The sequence below is a fragment of the Anastrepha obliqua genome, chromosome 3 (assembly GCF_027943255.1).
Source record: "Anastrepha obliqua isolate idAnaObli1 chromosome 3, idAnaObli1_1.0, whole genome shotgun sequence".
Lineage (NCBI taxonomy): Eukaryota > Metazoa > Arthropoda > Insecta > Diptera > Tephritidae > Anastrepha > Anastrepha obliqua.
Window position 1 is genome coordinate 96,055,882 of NC_072894.1, and position 13,570 is coordinate 96,069,451.

Consider the following 13,570-nt stretch of genomic DNA (forward strand, 5'->3'; position numbering starts at 1 on the left):
ATTAATTAAAAAAGTATTATAGAAATCATGTCATGCCATGAGTCATTCGTACGCCATATTAGCTTTGTTGGGATTCTTAAAAATGAATGCGAATCCATTCAAAAATATACATGCATAAGTAGACACACACGTACATAAACGAATATTTCAATTTAAATGTGCTAATCAATCACATTTCTTTCATTTAACTACAGTCATATCAGTGTGGTTGATACACAAGTACTTTCAAATCCATTATTTCCGAACTGGTGCACATCTAGTGAATTCGTAAATACCTTATGGTTAGGTGATTCTCTTCGCTTTCTTCATACCAATTAAGTAATTGGAAAATCTTTTTTTCAGTACGAACGAGTTCAACCCTATACCTTTTCCAAAAGTACTTCGAAAGCTAGTAAATGTGCTGGAGAATGCATAAAAGTTATACTTCAGAAAGCGTAAAATTTACTCTAGAATACAATTAAATGTACATACTAACGCTTTCTTAACTAGAATTGACTATCCTGAAATATAATTATTTTATGCTGAAGTTTTATGAAGTACTGTTGAAAAATATTAAATTTAGTGCTTAAATCGGCAAATTAGGTCTGGTTCCAAAACACAAGTTTTTTTACTAGATTTGCACAATTTCATTTTGTCCTCAATCCTATTCTTAACTATCTATCTAGTTCATATTTGCTGCAACAGCTATTGTATTAAATTAGTACAGTTGTAGCACAACTTTAGATTTTTCTTGCTGAGTATCTACAAATGCTATACGTAGATTTGCGCTTGGTTGTGCGTATAGGAACGGCTAAGCAAAATCATCGAGGTGTTTAATATGCGCTATTAAATGCTCGTAAAAAGTGTGCTTTAATGTGTTAGCTAATAGATTTTTGAATTTATGTATTTATGTATTTGATTTAATATCACTCCTTGTAGTGATCGCCCGCATATTCAATGACTATTTAAAATCACTTAGAAATCGATGGTTTCACGAGTTTAATTGAGAGAACAATGCTAATTTTTTGCTGAAGATGACAATGCGTTTTCTTATCTAACTGAATTAGGTTAGGTGGTTGCCACTTTTCATGGGAATGTATAGTGACCTAATACACTTAGACAAACAATTGTAAAGTCCACTCTTGGACGTTGATTGAATTGAATGAAGCGGCACTTGAGTTATTTAAAAGAAATATTTTGCTAGAAAATATGGAAATAGTTTTTCTTAACCGACGGTTAATACTAAAAGGCAGGGATTAGGAAGGAATGAAATAATAGACACGCTCGTACTTCCGGAAATCAGGTTGTAGGTCTCGCTCGAATGGACGTCAGTACTCCACATTGTAAAAGCATTCGACGTGTGTTCTTTCTGCTGATGATAACAAAGAAAGTGTACAATTTCTTTGCCTTGGGAAAACCACATAGCATGTATGGAGACTCATTTGGTTTTTTTTTTTTAAATTGGCGTGAGTTGTAGTCAGAAGGAATAAAAAACATCTGGCAAGCTTGTAACCCTTTGAAGTCATACAAAGCGCCAGTCACTTAGAATAAAATAAAGTTTCACAACTGTCTCCATCTAACAGGCATCCATAGTATTAGCAGAGTATTTCAAAAATCGTGCCATTTTCTGACGAAAACTCAATATCTTTTTTTCTCCTCTAAACAAACACTTCGAAAATCGGTCAATGCCAGTAAAAAATTATTACTAATATAATCTGTAGTTGTATTTTTATTTTTTTATGTTAAGAGAAACCCCCGCACAGAATTTTGAATAACATTGGTTTAGTAGATAATCGAGTGGTGAAATTCGTTCACACTTTTTTTGCTCTAATAATATGTATATACTAAATGATCCTTTTGTTACAAAAAAAAAAAAAATTAATTTACCCAAACTTTATGCTCATTAAATATGGTTTTTAGCACATTTCAACTTTCATTCTACATAATTTTTCATATTCTTATTTATTACGTAGTGCGTATAAAAAATACATTAGTATAAATTATAGAATTAATGAATGAATGCATACATATACATATATGCATATACAAATACATACACATATATATAAATTTAAAATGTATCATTTCCTTCAATGAGCAACATTCCCATCAAAGGTGTGCGATCGCCAAATGGTAGTCATAGACAACGACTAATTTCTTGGCCAAGGTGCCTACCAAGCGCCACGGATTTACACACAAATTTACTTTCAACAAAATAATACATGTGCATATATTATACTGGTATGTATGCGTGTAGTCATGTACATACATATGTACATGATGACGTGAATTGCTTCATTTAACTTACAGAAAAAGTTGTGCTCATTTATATTTAGAAACAGTAACAGTGTAAAATATGTCCAATAGTATCTGTCTAAATAGCATTTTTGCTTTTTGTATTTATTGTATTTCTTTCCTTTTCTTTCTTTTTGTTATTGCTGTGTGTAATACTACTGTAACGCTTCTGAATGTCTACTTCACTTTAAGTATGTGCTCTATTAAGCTCATTTATCTACACTTGAGGTGATCGCATACTCGCCACTTTATAGCTCTTCATTTAAACGCCGTCTGTCTGACCACCTCATCGACTAACTGACTAATTGCAGCTTATATAAGTACTCATATTGAGCAAACCATATATATGTACATACATATGTATGAAACCAGTGTCGTCAAGTTGCCAGTTTTGTCATTTATTCTGCTTTTTTTTGGTTTTATTTGAACAAATACTAGGCAAATGTTGCATCAGACAATTTTTTTTATATTTGTATGTATATTTCTATATAAGAAATTGAATAATTTCTCCAAGCTGTGTAAAGAATTATAGAAAATTGTGTTCGTAATTTGGCATATAATTAAGAAATATGTCTGGTTTGGTAGGGCCAATTTCTTTCATGTGTGTATGGAAAAGTAAAACATTATTTGCTATTCGAAATTATTTATGTTTTATGTAATATAATATTAAAAGACAATATTTCTGCACCTTTTGAAATTAGTTTTTTGTTTTTACTTCCATAAAATGAATGTGTTCAATTGTGTGTGTAAGTGTAGTCCAATCTGAAAATTCATTGACCCCAATTTTGAGCGCCACAAGGTTCAAAAAAAAGAAGAAGAAATAAAAATATCATGCGTTCAAGAGACAACTAGAAATTTCGGCATGACAGCGGATGCGTAATGTTATTAAATATTTTAAAGAATCTGATCAGTGCAAGATTTGGCTGAAGCTTCTAACCATAAAAAGCCTTATTGTATTATATTTTATAAAATAATTATTATATTGCATTGATTGTTTTAATTATTTGTAATATATTCTATATATTTTTTTAGGTCAGAAACTTTTGAAACCTAAAGGTCGAAAGCTTTAAAACAGTAAAAAAATGTATATGCAAATTTATTTATTTTCTTCCAAATGAATTTTTTTCCATGCAGTCACTTTTTGCTTTAAATTTTCAAAATAATTTTGTAATATGTATTTCTTATAATAATTAATAATATTTCTTATAATGAATTTTTACAAAGCAGACTTTTCCACTTTTAAAAGTCTTATAATGAAAACCTTTGAACAGAAAACAAGTATAATATTTTTTGAAAGATAAACTCTTTTTGCCGCCTCTAATATTAAACCCTATTTCTTTTTAACCACAACCATTTCCTTTCTACATATTAACCATGTTATACTCACATTAATTTTTTTCTTTTTCCTTCGGTTTTGAATGATTGCAAAATTTAAACTTTTTTCAAGGATAACTTGTTCAGGATAACTCTCCTCGTTTGCACCAAAATTTGGTTTCTCACTCTCTTTGTATGTGATGGGAAGGCAGGCGAAAAGCAGACGGGCGTCAGCTAATTGGTACGTTCACAATTTCTTTTATTTTCTTGCGAAACTTCCGAATTAACTATGCTCGTGTTATGTTATGAATGAATTTATCACGTCTAGATTATGCTGAGTTCTTGACTGTTGATTTGAATTGATTTTCAATAATAACAATAGATAATTTTGTGCTGACATAGGTCCTCTGATGGACTCCGTTTTGGTAAAGTCTATACGCAATGTTAACGAAATTTTACTGTCGCTTCTGCGGGCGCTGTTGATTCGTTGATGGAACTCGTTATGTCGCCTTTTCACAGACAAAAAATTCTGAATAACTGATTTGGTGCTGATTTATTGGATCTGTGGTGCTATATAAAGCTGATGATTAGTTTTGGTTATCTCAAAAGTATTTTGCAATCCCAGCAAAATATATAACATTCGTTGAAAAGTAGAACGCAGGTTTGTTTGACAAACTTTGTAAATTTGTATGCTTTTTATTAAGTTTTGTTGTTGTTGTTGCTAATTTGCAGCTTGATTTCAAAGTGGTTGCTTGCAAATATATTTTTTACAGGCTTTTCAAGAGTATTTGGTATTTTTGTTGTTCTTGACACTTTGTCACACGATACACGACACGTTTGATTGTCTTGCAGCAGCAATAAATAGACATTACAGATTATGTCGTGCGCAAAGAAATAATTGGTTGGCGATTTGATACAAACTCGTTTGTTAATTAAAAACAAACAGAAGATTTAAACAATATATCGCACGAGATTTCCGATTGTAACTAAAACAGAATTGTTCTGTATAATTCTTAATGTAGATAAGGAGCGAACGCTGGGACACGTTTGTAAGTTAAAAAATATAACAAGTTATGCTTCACAGCTGAAAACTGTAACAGAACTGATTGAATTTTCTACCTTCGTTGCAATTTATAGTGTTGCTCTCTGCCGTATTGCCGTATCGACGACGGCAGCGGCAGCGCAGTGCTGCCAGCTATTCTGCTGATCGTCATTCTCTCGCTCTTCTGACTCGAACGTGATTGGTTTACTATTCGGCAATTGAGCAAGAAGTTTGGTTTGCTGTGGTTTGAATTGACTTCGTGTGTTTGTCGTGGCGGCTTATAATGTGGGCATATACTGTCGGGTTGATCATACTATGTGACTAGTTGTCTAACCTCTATATCTATGAATGAAGCAATGTTGCCAACATTGCTAACAATTTTTGATCATAGTCAAAAACTACTGCAAAGTGGAAGTATTTGGAATTTGATTAAGATGCTTCGAACATTTTTTTAATTGAATGGTGTTTGTTTAGCGATATGTGAGCTGATCGTGGAAGCTTCTCAGATTAACATAGCTGAAACTGTGAAAATGGTGAGGTCTTATGGCCTCTGGTGACGATACAGCATGCTTGACTGCGCTTTGTATGTGTTAGTGCAGTCGGGTGGCGTCGTGTCACACATACTTGTTGTCGGTAAAAATCAAAAATTTTAGATATTAGCGTCAAGCACCCGACACGCACACATATAAAGTTCTTGTCAAACAATGCTTGAACGTCACCAGAGGCCATTAGGTTGTCACTATCAGAAAGCAACCTATGTGATGTGACGGTAACGTGGAATTATCTCAGCATCTTCTTCGGGTTCTTCTTCTTCTCATATTTCTCGTGCTATTAACACACCCAACGAGGTTGCAAGGCGAATGTAATTAAATTGTATTCCTCAAATTATCAAATAAGCAAAAGCAATATTGTAAAATCAGATTTCGTTGCTGAGATGCTGTTCATAAAACACCGGTTGTTTGCTAGACTTTCACGCCGCCTTCCCGTGTGTATCTGTAAATCGCATAAGACTTCAATGGTCTCAATCCAACATTATCCAACATCACAGCGGAAATCCTTTTTAATATTATATTTTGTACGCCACGGTCGTCTATCTTAATTTTGTGGATTTGGAGTTAAAGTCAAAGCTAAAGGTGTGTAATATTTAGTTAATTATTTAAAAGAACTCGACGTTTATATATAGGAGTTCACATGCTTTTAAACTCCGGGCTCGGATTTTCTCTTGGCGGTCTATTTTCTTATTTGCCACCTGAGGAATTACATCACATGAAATTTAAATTTGAATCGTTCATAACCCCTTCTTGCCTCTGTTATTCTTCCTGTACTCAAGATATTGTAGAAACCCAAATTTATGAAAATATATGTATACATACATGTACATATATTTATGAGGATTACGCACTCCTCCAAAGCACTTATAAATCTGATAAGGCATTGCTCACTCTTCACATCGGCGACGGACTTTGAAATATTAATGTACTATACGTATTATATTTTAAGATATAAGTAGTTGTGGTCAGTGTTAGTTGGTTGTCTATTTGGCCCTCACTAGTTGAGAGTGGTCCAATCTTCACGAAAAAAATTTCATGATAAATGACACAATGGTAGATGAAGTCATGCATATCCAATTCATTGAAGAGAGCTTATCTCTGCCCAAGATAGATATGAATGTATGTATGTACACATAATATATAGTTATTTGTGAGTGATCGTCTTCAGGTTTCATTTTGTATGCATATAATTGGCGCTTACACCCTCCTATTTGTGGCATGCGTGTTAATACAGTTCCACGGCAAATGGTTTTTTATGAGAAGCTTTTCCATGGCAGAAATACTCTCGAAGGTTTGTCATTGCCTGCCTAAGGTCGACCGCTATTAGAAAAAACTGTTTCAATCATTTGATGTTTCATGCACGGAGATTCGAACCTGCACACTTCCGAATGGGAATCAACAACCCATTCCATAAAAGGGTTTATTTATAAGAATTGAAAAAAAATTAACAAAAATCTGTTTTTTCGGTATATTATTAGTTTATTCGAACGCGAAAACATTCCCATTATATATGAAAAACGTTTTTATTCATTTCATTCATTAATGTATCTGCCTCAGCTGTCCAAGATAATTTCAGTCTCTATATCATGAATGGATGGCTATCTCATGAATGGATGGCCTGAATCATTAATGAATTGTTTGAATCCATAACAAAAGTCTAGCGGTGTCAAACTACAGCTTCGAGGTGGCCAATTGGCATCGCCGAGACGGCTGATAGCACGATCTCCGAACTTGACGTACAAAAGATCGATTGTGGTATGTACTGTGGGTATAATGCGGCATCCTGCTGAACTGAAAATTGCCCAAGCCCATATCTGCAATTTCCGACCACAAAAAAACTAACTTTATCCCGCCTCTACAGTGCTCACCGTTGAAGGAAATGGTGTTTTCAGCAGCATTTTCAAGCAAAAATGGATTAATGATGCCACCGCTTCAAAATCCGCAACAAACTTTCACTCTCTGAGGATGTATTAGCCTCCCGATGATCATGTGCGGTCTGATCTGACATCTACTGTATAAGAGGAGAAAAAATTTTGGGTAGAGGGTCTTTAAGTAAACAGAACTCATGGACAAAGTTAAAGATATGGAAGCTGGTTAGATATATGCAGAGGTTTGTTGACTCAAAGGTTTAAATTTAGGAGTTGCAGACCCATGTCGCCCAATTATAGTCTTATGTATAGTGGCAAAGATTTGCTGCTCATTGAAAGCGTGCAGCTTGCTCTAAAATCGAGCGCGAGTAAGGTAGTATACTAAAGCGATATGTTGCTTTAGGGCCTAAACTCACTGCCGCACATGAAGGGAACCATAAAGTAGGCAGGTATAAAGCTGTTATCGCGATACAATGGTTTTTATAACAAAAGTTAAGCCACGAGCTGTAAAGCCTTACTAAGCGCCTTCTTCGTAGGTACCCATGTTCAATATACAGGTGTATCTTTGGACAACATTGTACCGCAGTGTCTATCAATTACTTTATACATGCGCTTAAATATATAATTACATACCTCCTTAACTTACCTGCTTAATTCTCTGTTCCAAAGTTTTATTGGTTATGAATCAAGCCTTTCTCTAGAGGTACTTTCAATTAAACATATTGAGTTTAATTTAAGTAATTATCACATTTCTCGCTTCTAAAATTTTGCAACCAATTCGCAAAAGCTAATGTTCGTGTTCGCAGATACACATGAATACGTGTGCATATATTTACATATATTTACTTTACATACATACAGTACTGTGGCCAACCTAGACAGCACGGCGTACATGCAATTATACTGTGCTAGCTAATGAACAATCGGATTGACTAGTAACACCGCCACTATTCAGTTGTTGAACTGTGGGTATCACAATTCTGATGCTCGAAGATTATTAATTACACAGTTGGTAGCTTCACGAGGTGGGGTGGAGAGCTGGTAGACTAGAAGCAATATGCACACTTGCATACATCGTACATATGAAGGAAGCGGCATAGTTCATTTGGACGAAGCTTGTCACAATTTTTTCTTTTTTTTTCATTTTTAATATCAGTTCAAATCAGTTTGAAAGACAGTTGCCAGTATGTCTGAGCAGACCGATTGCGAGCGCTCCGGCTGGGTGCGGATCAGTTGCGCTTTGATCTCAACCTAACCACCACACTGATGGTTTTTTTTTATACATATTAAATGTAATGGAAGTACTTGTACTCGTATGAACGTAAGTATGTACATGCATATGTACATATATACAGGTGTATGAATATGTCTACATGTCAGTATGTATATGGATATGTATATGTATGTATATATATGTAAGTAAATGTATGATTTAATGTAAAGGAAAATATGTGAACCACAATAGATGCACCTCCTACTAAAAACCCAGAAAACACATGATAGGGGGCCAGCGGTATCAGCAACGAAGCACCTAAGCGATCCCTTGCCTCGCACTGTACTCGATCATGCCACCAATTGTCGCAACCAGCACCACTAGACTGTATAAAGGCGCGCTGCGTTAGGCAAACATGGCAGACACAGTGGCAGCACGAAGCAATTTATTCTCATATCGCTAATCACACAAGCACACCGACGTTCAGGCATATAATGGGTGAGACAACATGTGACTGGGTTGATCGTTTGACTCAGATAAATTTTTCGCGTTAAGCAATGAGACTACATGAAAGTAGTTCTAACGAGAAAATAAATGGGCTGCTAGTGTTTTAAAAATATTTCAAAATAAATGCATATTAACACTAGAAGGGTCGCGTATCTAACTATACCTTCAAAGACCGCAGCCGTCAATTTGACGGTATTAGAGATTCAATCAGAATGCACATGAAATTATTGTATATTTCGCTTCGAAATTAAACAAAAATATTTAAAATTTTATTTTTATTAGTAGTTACAAATTAAGGATAGCACTTAAGTCGAGTAACATTTGTAACAAATAATATTTTTTTAAATCTATACATTTACCACAAACAGCTTTTTTACATATTGTGCAGGTTCACATGTTCTATTTTTTTTACAATTATGATTGACTTAACATTGCCGCCTCTTATTGTTTGTAGTAGATTGTCCACTTGTTTCAAAATTACTTTCTTGCCTTTGAGTCGTAGCTGAAGTAGTTCTTTTTTTCAAATACTCTGCACGTAGATCGTTCACTAATTGTAAGATGAAATCATGCCGAGAAATATTTATTCCCGTAACTTTTCGGTACAGAATCCATGAGTTTATAGCTGCTAAATCAAGTATATTGTAAAAAACCTGAACGGGCCATCTTCGTGTTCCAGCTCTTACGGTGTACTTTCGTGCCATTTGGTCAATGATGTCAACACCAAACTTCGTTTCATTATAAAATTTTACTGTCTCGGGAAGCTTTTTTCGATCAACTCCTATGCTCACATTTGGGTGCAAAGTACTCAAAATAATAACATTTTTTCCTGGTTTTCCTTGATAGACAGTAAGAGTTGTATTAGTCTCTGATTACAGTATAAACGATTCATATCGTGTGGTGTGAATATTTTTACAAATTGGTGGTACTTCTCGTCTTGCACGCCGCATTGTTCCAACAATACTAGTCTTTTCGACCATTAGTTTTTTAGCCAGATTTATCGACGTGAAAAAGTTATCAGTGGTAACGTTTCGCCCTTTTTTGAAATAGGGTTGTACTAGTTTCAAAACCACATGTTCGGGTAATGAAATATCGTTCGGACGGTTTTCGTCTTTCCCTAGATAAGGGAATCCACGACATAGATACATACTCTCGACATCCACCAGCAGCCAGAACTTTATGCCAAATTTATCCGGTTTGTTTGCAATATATTGTAAAATTGGACAGCGAGTTTTTGATGGAAACAACTGCACATTTGACAATTATCTATAAATTTCTTCCATATGTCAGAAATCATTGCAAATTTATCATTAGCTAAACGAACAGAACGCGTGCTTCTCATATCAAATCGTAAGTATTTCATGATTTCCTTGTATCTATTTTTACTCATAGTCTTATTGAAAACGGGTGGCCTCCAATCTTCGGACCACAAGATATCCAAATCAAGGTGGCTCATGTTGTAGGCTCGACGAGCATAAATCAAAGCAATAAAGGCATCTAGTTCGTCTAGAGATAAGTTCCAAGTTTCATTTTGACTCTTGTCATGTGCTTCCTTTTCAGTACATTCTTTTATACGTCAAAGAATGTACTCATCAATCAATAGCCTTCACGCAGAAATTGGTTTGTTATTTTCAATATATCGCTTGGCGTATGGAGTAGGTCCTGAGATTTCTCTAAGTATATTTTACTGACTGCAACGTCCTACTTCAAAAGCGTTCGGCGAAATACAAGTCCATTCTGTGCCGTCACTTGCTATCTGTAATATACCAACTTCTGTCCCGAAGTTGTCCTAGATGGACGTCTACCGCGCCTTGTTCGTCCGCCACTAATTGGTCTACGAAAAACCCCTCGACCTCTGCGCAAATTTACAGTAAAAGTGTTACCTGTATCAGGGAAATCTTAGTTCGTAGAAAGCATTGTTTTCTACTATTATCGCTGCCGTCAAATTGACGGTATGCGGTCTTATTAGGTATTTCTAAAGCAATTTCATAAACCACATATATACTAAAAGTTTTCTATAGTTATTTAAGCAAACAATAACAAATTAGGAAAAGTAATAAAATATGAAAATGAACAAAAATATATTTTGCAAAATATTTAAGAATGAAATCGTGATGCCGTCAAATTGACGGCTTTGGTCTTTCTAGTGTTAAAGAAATAGGCAAGGTGTCGCAGTTTATAGCATTGGCCATAGCGATCGCATGCCGGAAACTTGACAAACTTTCTTTGCTCCGCTTCGAAAACAGGTTAAAAACTGGAATACCTCAGAAGAATGAGTGTGAGAACGATGTGGTCTAATCAGCATCTTCTTTTGGCAATACAGCTCTTTGTGAGCTTTGGTCTGTTGCACGTATAGTCTAATACTCTAGTTATAGTGGCAGCTTCACTAAAGGCAATAAGGGTATTAAATGGCGGTCGGTGAAGCACTCTCTCATTGAGGATAAGGGCCGAATATGCTATTCCCGGAGTGAGACTGCAGACCACGTGCTAATTGGATGCACCAAGCTGACAAACCCAATGTATATGAAGCGCCACAATGGCATTGCGAAAAGAATTCATCTGAAACTAGCACAAATATGTATCTTTGACCAGAGCAAAATACCGAATTTCAAATATGACCCACAATCTGTGCATGAAGGCCCCAACTTCTTGATATATAAGTATAAGTACACCTATATAGGTATAAGTACACCTTCCTTAGCTAGCCATTATCATCTCAGCGGGTGTTGTATCCTTAAAAATTGATTTGCATTCGTACTATGTAACAACGATGACTCACCCATTATTTCATTTGCAACAACATACACGCGACGGCTTTCAGGCAACTTATCTTGCTGACACTGGCAGTGACAGCTGAGATAGCGAATGTGGACGAGGAAAACACCGGATGGAAACACCGGACTTTTGTACATGAATACAGACACCAGCCGAGACAGGTCTGTTGCCAAGTTACCAATTGCTACTCCGCTCAGATCATTTTAGAATTTATCGGTGGCAAACTAGGCGGGCCGGCAGCAAACAGCAGCACTAGTTATACGTATGTATGTATGTGGTAGTGAGTAGTGACAGCTCGAATGTTTCGATACAAGTATTAAACTCTTACGTTAACAAGTGATATATTACTACACTTGTGTATCCACTACATTTTTCCGCCGTCTGGCAGCGTGACAAAGTGTTATTCGTTTCCACTTTTCAAGTTTTTGCGAATAATTTAATAAGAATTATTTCTACCGGCTGTGAATGGGGTAAATGTCGGCAAGTACAAAGTGTTTTAAAAAATGCAGATTACAAACGAAAGATAAATGAGCACAGACTGAACTGAATGTATTACAATTGCATATACACCAATACACAAATGTAGGCATGTATATTTTTACACAGGCCAGTATGTATATTATAGATATTACATCTATACCAAGTGTTTTACTAGCCCTTATTGATGGCATAACAATTCTAATTGGAGGTTCCTTAATAAAAATTGCAAGTAAAATTTAAGAAAAATGGTGCGGCCTCTCCGCTTTTCACATCTAAGCATATATTATATAGATACATACATATTTATGTAATTACAGGGCTGTGTAAGTATTTAGGTTGCGTGGTAATGAACTGGTAATAAATACAGGGTGGGCCATGTAAAATTGACTTTTTGAATCGGCTATAAAAAAAACTAATCAATATTTTTCAAACTTTTGTTTTTTATTTTGAAGATTGAACATTGCCATTTATGAATGAAAAATAATATCGTTCAAGTAACTGCCACGACTGGCTTTACAGTAGGCCATTCGATCAACCCAATTTTTAAGCACATTTTCGATTGTTTGGGCTCCAATTTCATGAATGGCAACTTCGATTTCGTGTTTTAAAGCATCAATCGTCTCTCCCCACAAAAAATAGTCCAACGGGCTTAAATCATAGCTCCGAGGCGGCCAATTGATATCGGAATTCAAAAACGGTAGCCAAAAGTTCGAGTGTAACTTGTAACTTTGGCAGGGTGATAAGTTGCACCGTTCTGTTGAAACCAAATGTCGTCCATGTGATCCTCTTCAATTTTTGGAAACAAAAACTCGTTGAGCATGTCACGGTAACGCTCGTCATTTACTCTAACCGCGGCTCCTCGCTCATTTTCGGAAAAAAATGGCCCGATGATGCCGCTAGACCAAAAACCGCACCAAACAGTGACTCGTTGTGGATGCATTTGCTTCTCTACAGTAACGTGTGGATTTTCTGAGCCCCAAATCCGACAATTTTGATGTGAAAATCAGAAAAGAAGAAAAAGACTCACCACTTTGGAAATAGGTTTTCAATATTTCCCAATTTTGTTCAAGCGTACAGCGTCCCATGTCGTAAATGTCAAACCTTTAAGTAAATTATGAACACATTTGTCATGTCATTTTTGTTACCATTCTCAAAAAAATAGGTGGTTCAAAAAGCAAACGTTATATGGCCCACCCTGTATATGTACTGCGTATCTTTTTAGCAGCATGAGAAGTATCGATATCGGTAACTATGGTTTGACAGCTGAGAAGAGCAAACTGTGTCGATATTTCTATTACGTAAGCTTTGGCAAGTCATCATGCATCGCGAAACGCCAGAACAACGCTTCCGGAGTATGGAAATTTATTGGGGAAGAAGCATAGCAAGCATGTTCGCGAAGTTCATAGAGCACTGGCGGTATCATCGGTCGTTTTTCTAATTGAATTAGGAAGGAGCTGTCGTTTCGGTGAATGGCGAGCGCTATCGAGCCATGCTGACTGAATTATTGTTTCCACAAATAATCAGCTAAACATCGACGACATTTGGTTCT

At 35.7% G+C, this 13,570-nt stretch overlaps 1 protein-coding gene across 2 annotated transcripts in view; it reads right to left on the bottom strand.

Annotated features, from left to right (window-relative positions):
* The window catches only part of LOC129241129 (neural/ectodermal development factor IMP-L2), a 54,698-nt gene that overhangs the window by 5,613 nt on the left and 35,515 nt on the right, over positions 1 to 13,570 (bottom strand). The window contains exon 1 of one of the 2 annotated variants that reach the window (XM_054877311.1): positions 3,662 to 4,674. The exons of the other annotated variant lie outside the window; for it this stretch is intronic. The gene's annotated coding sequence lies outside the window, so the exon portion shown is untranslated. Of the gene's footprint in view, positions 1 to 3,661; positions 4,675 to 13,570 lie in introns of those variants that run through there. 2 annotated transcript variants of the gene reach the window in all.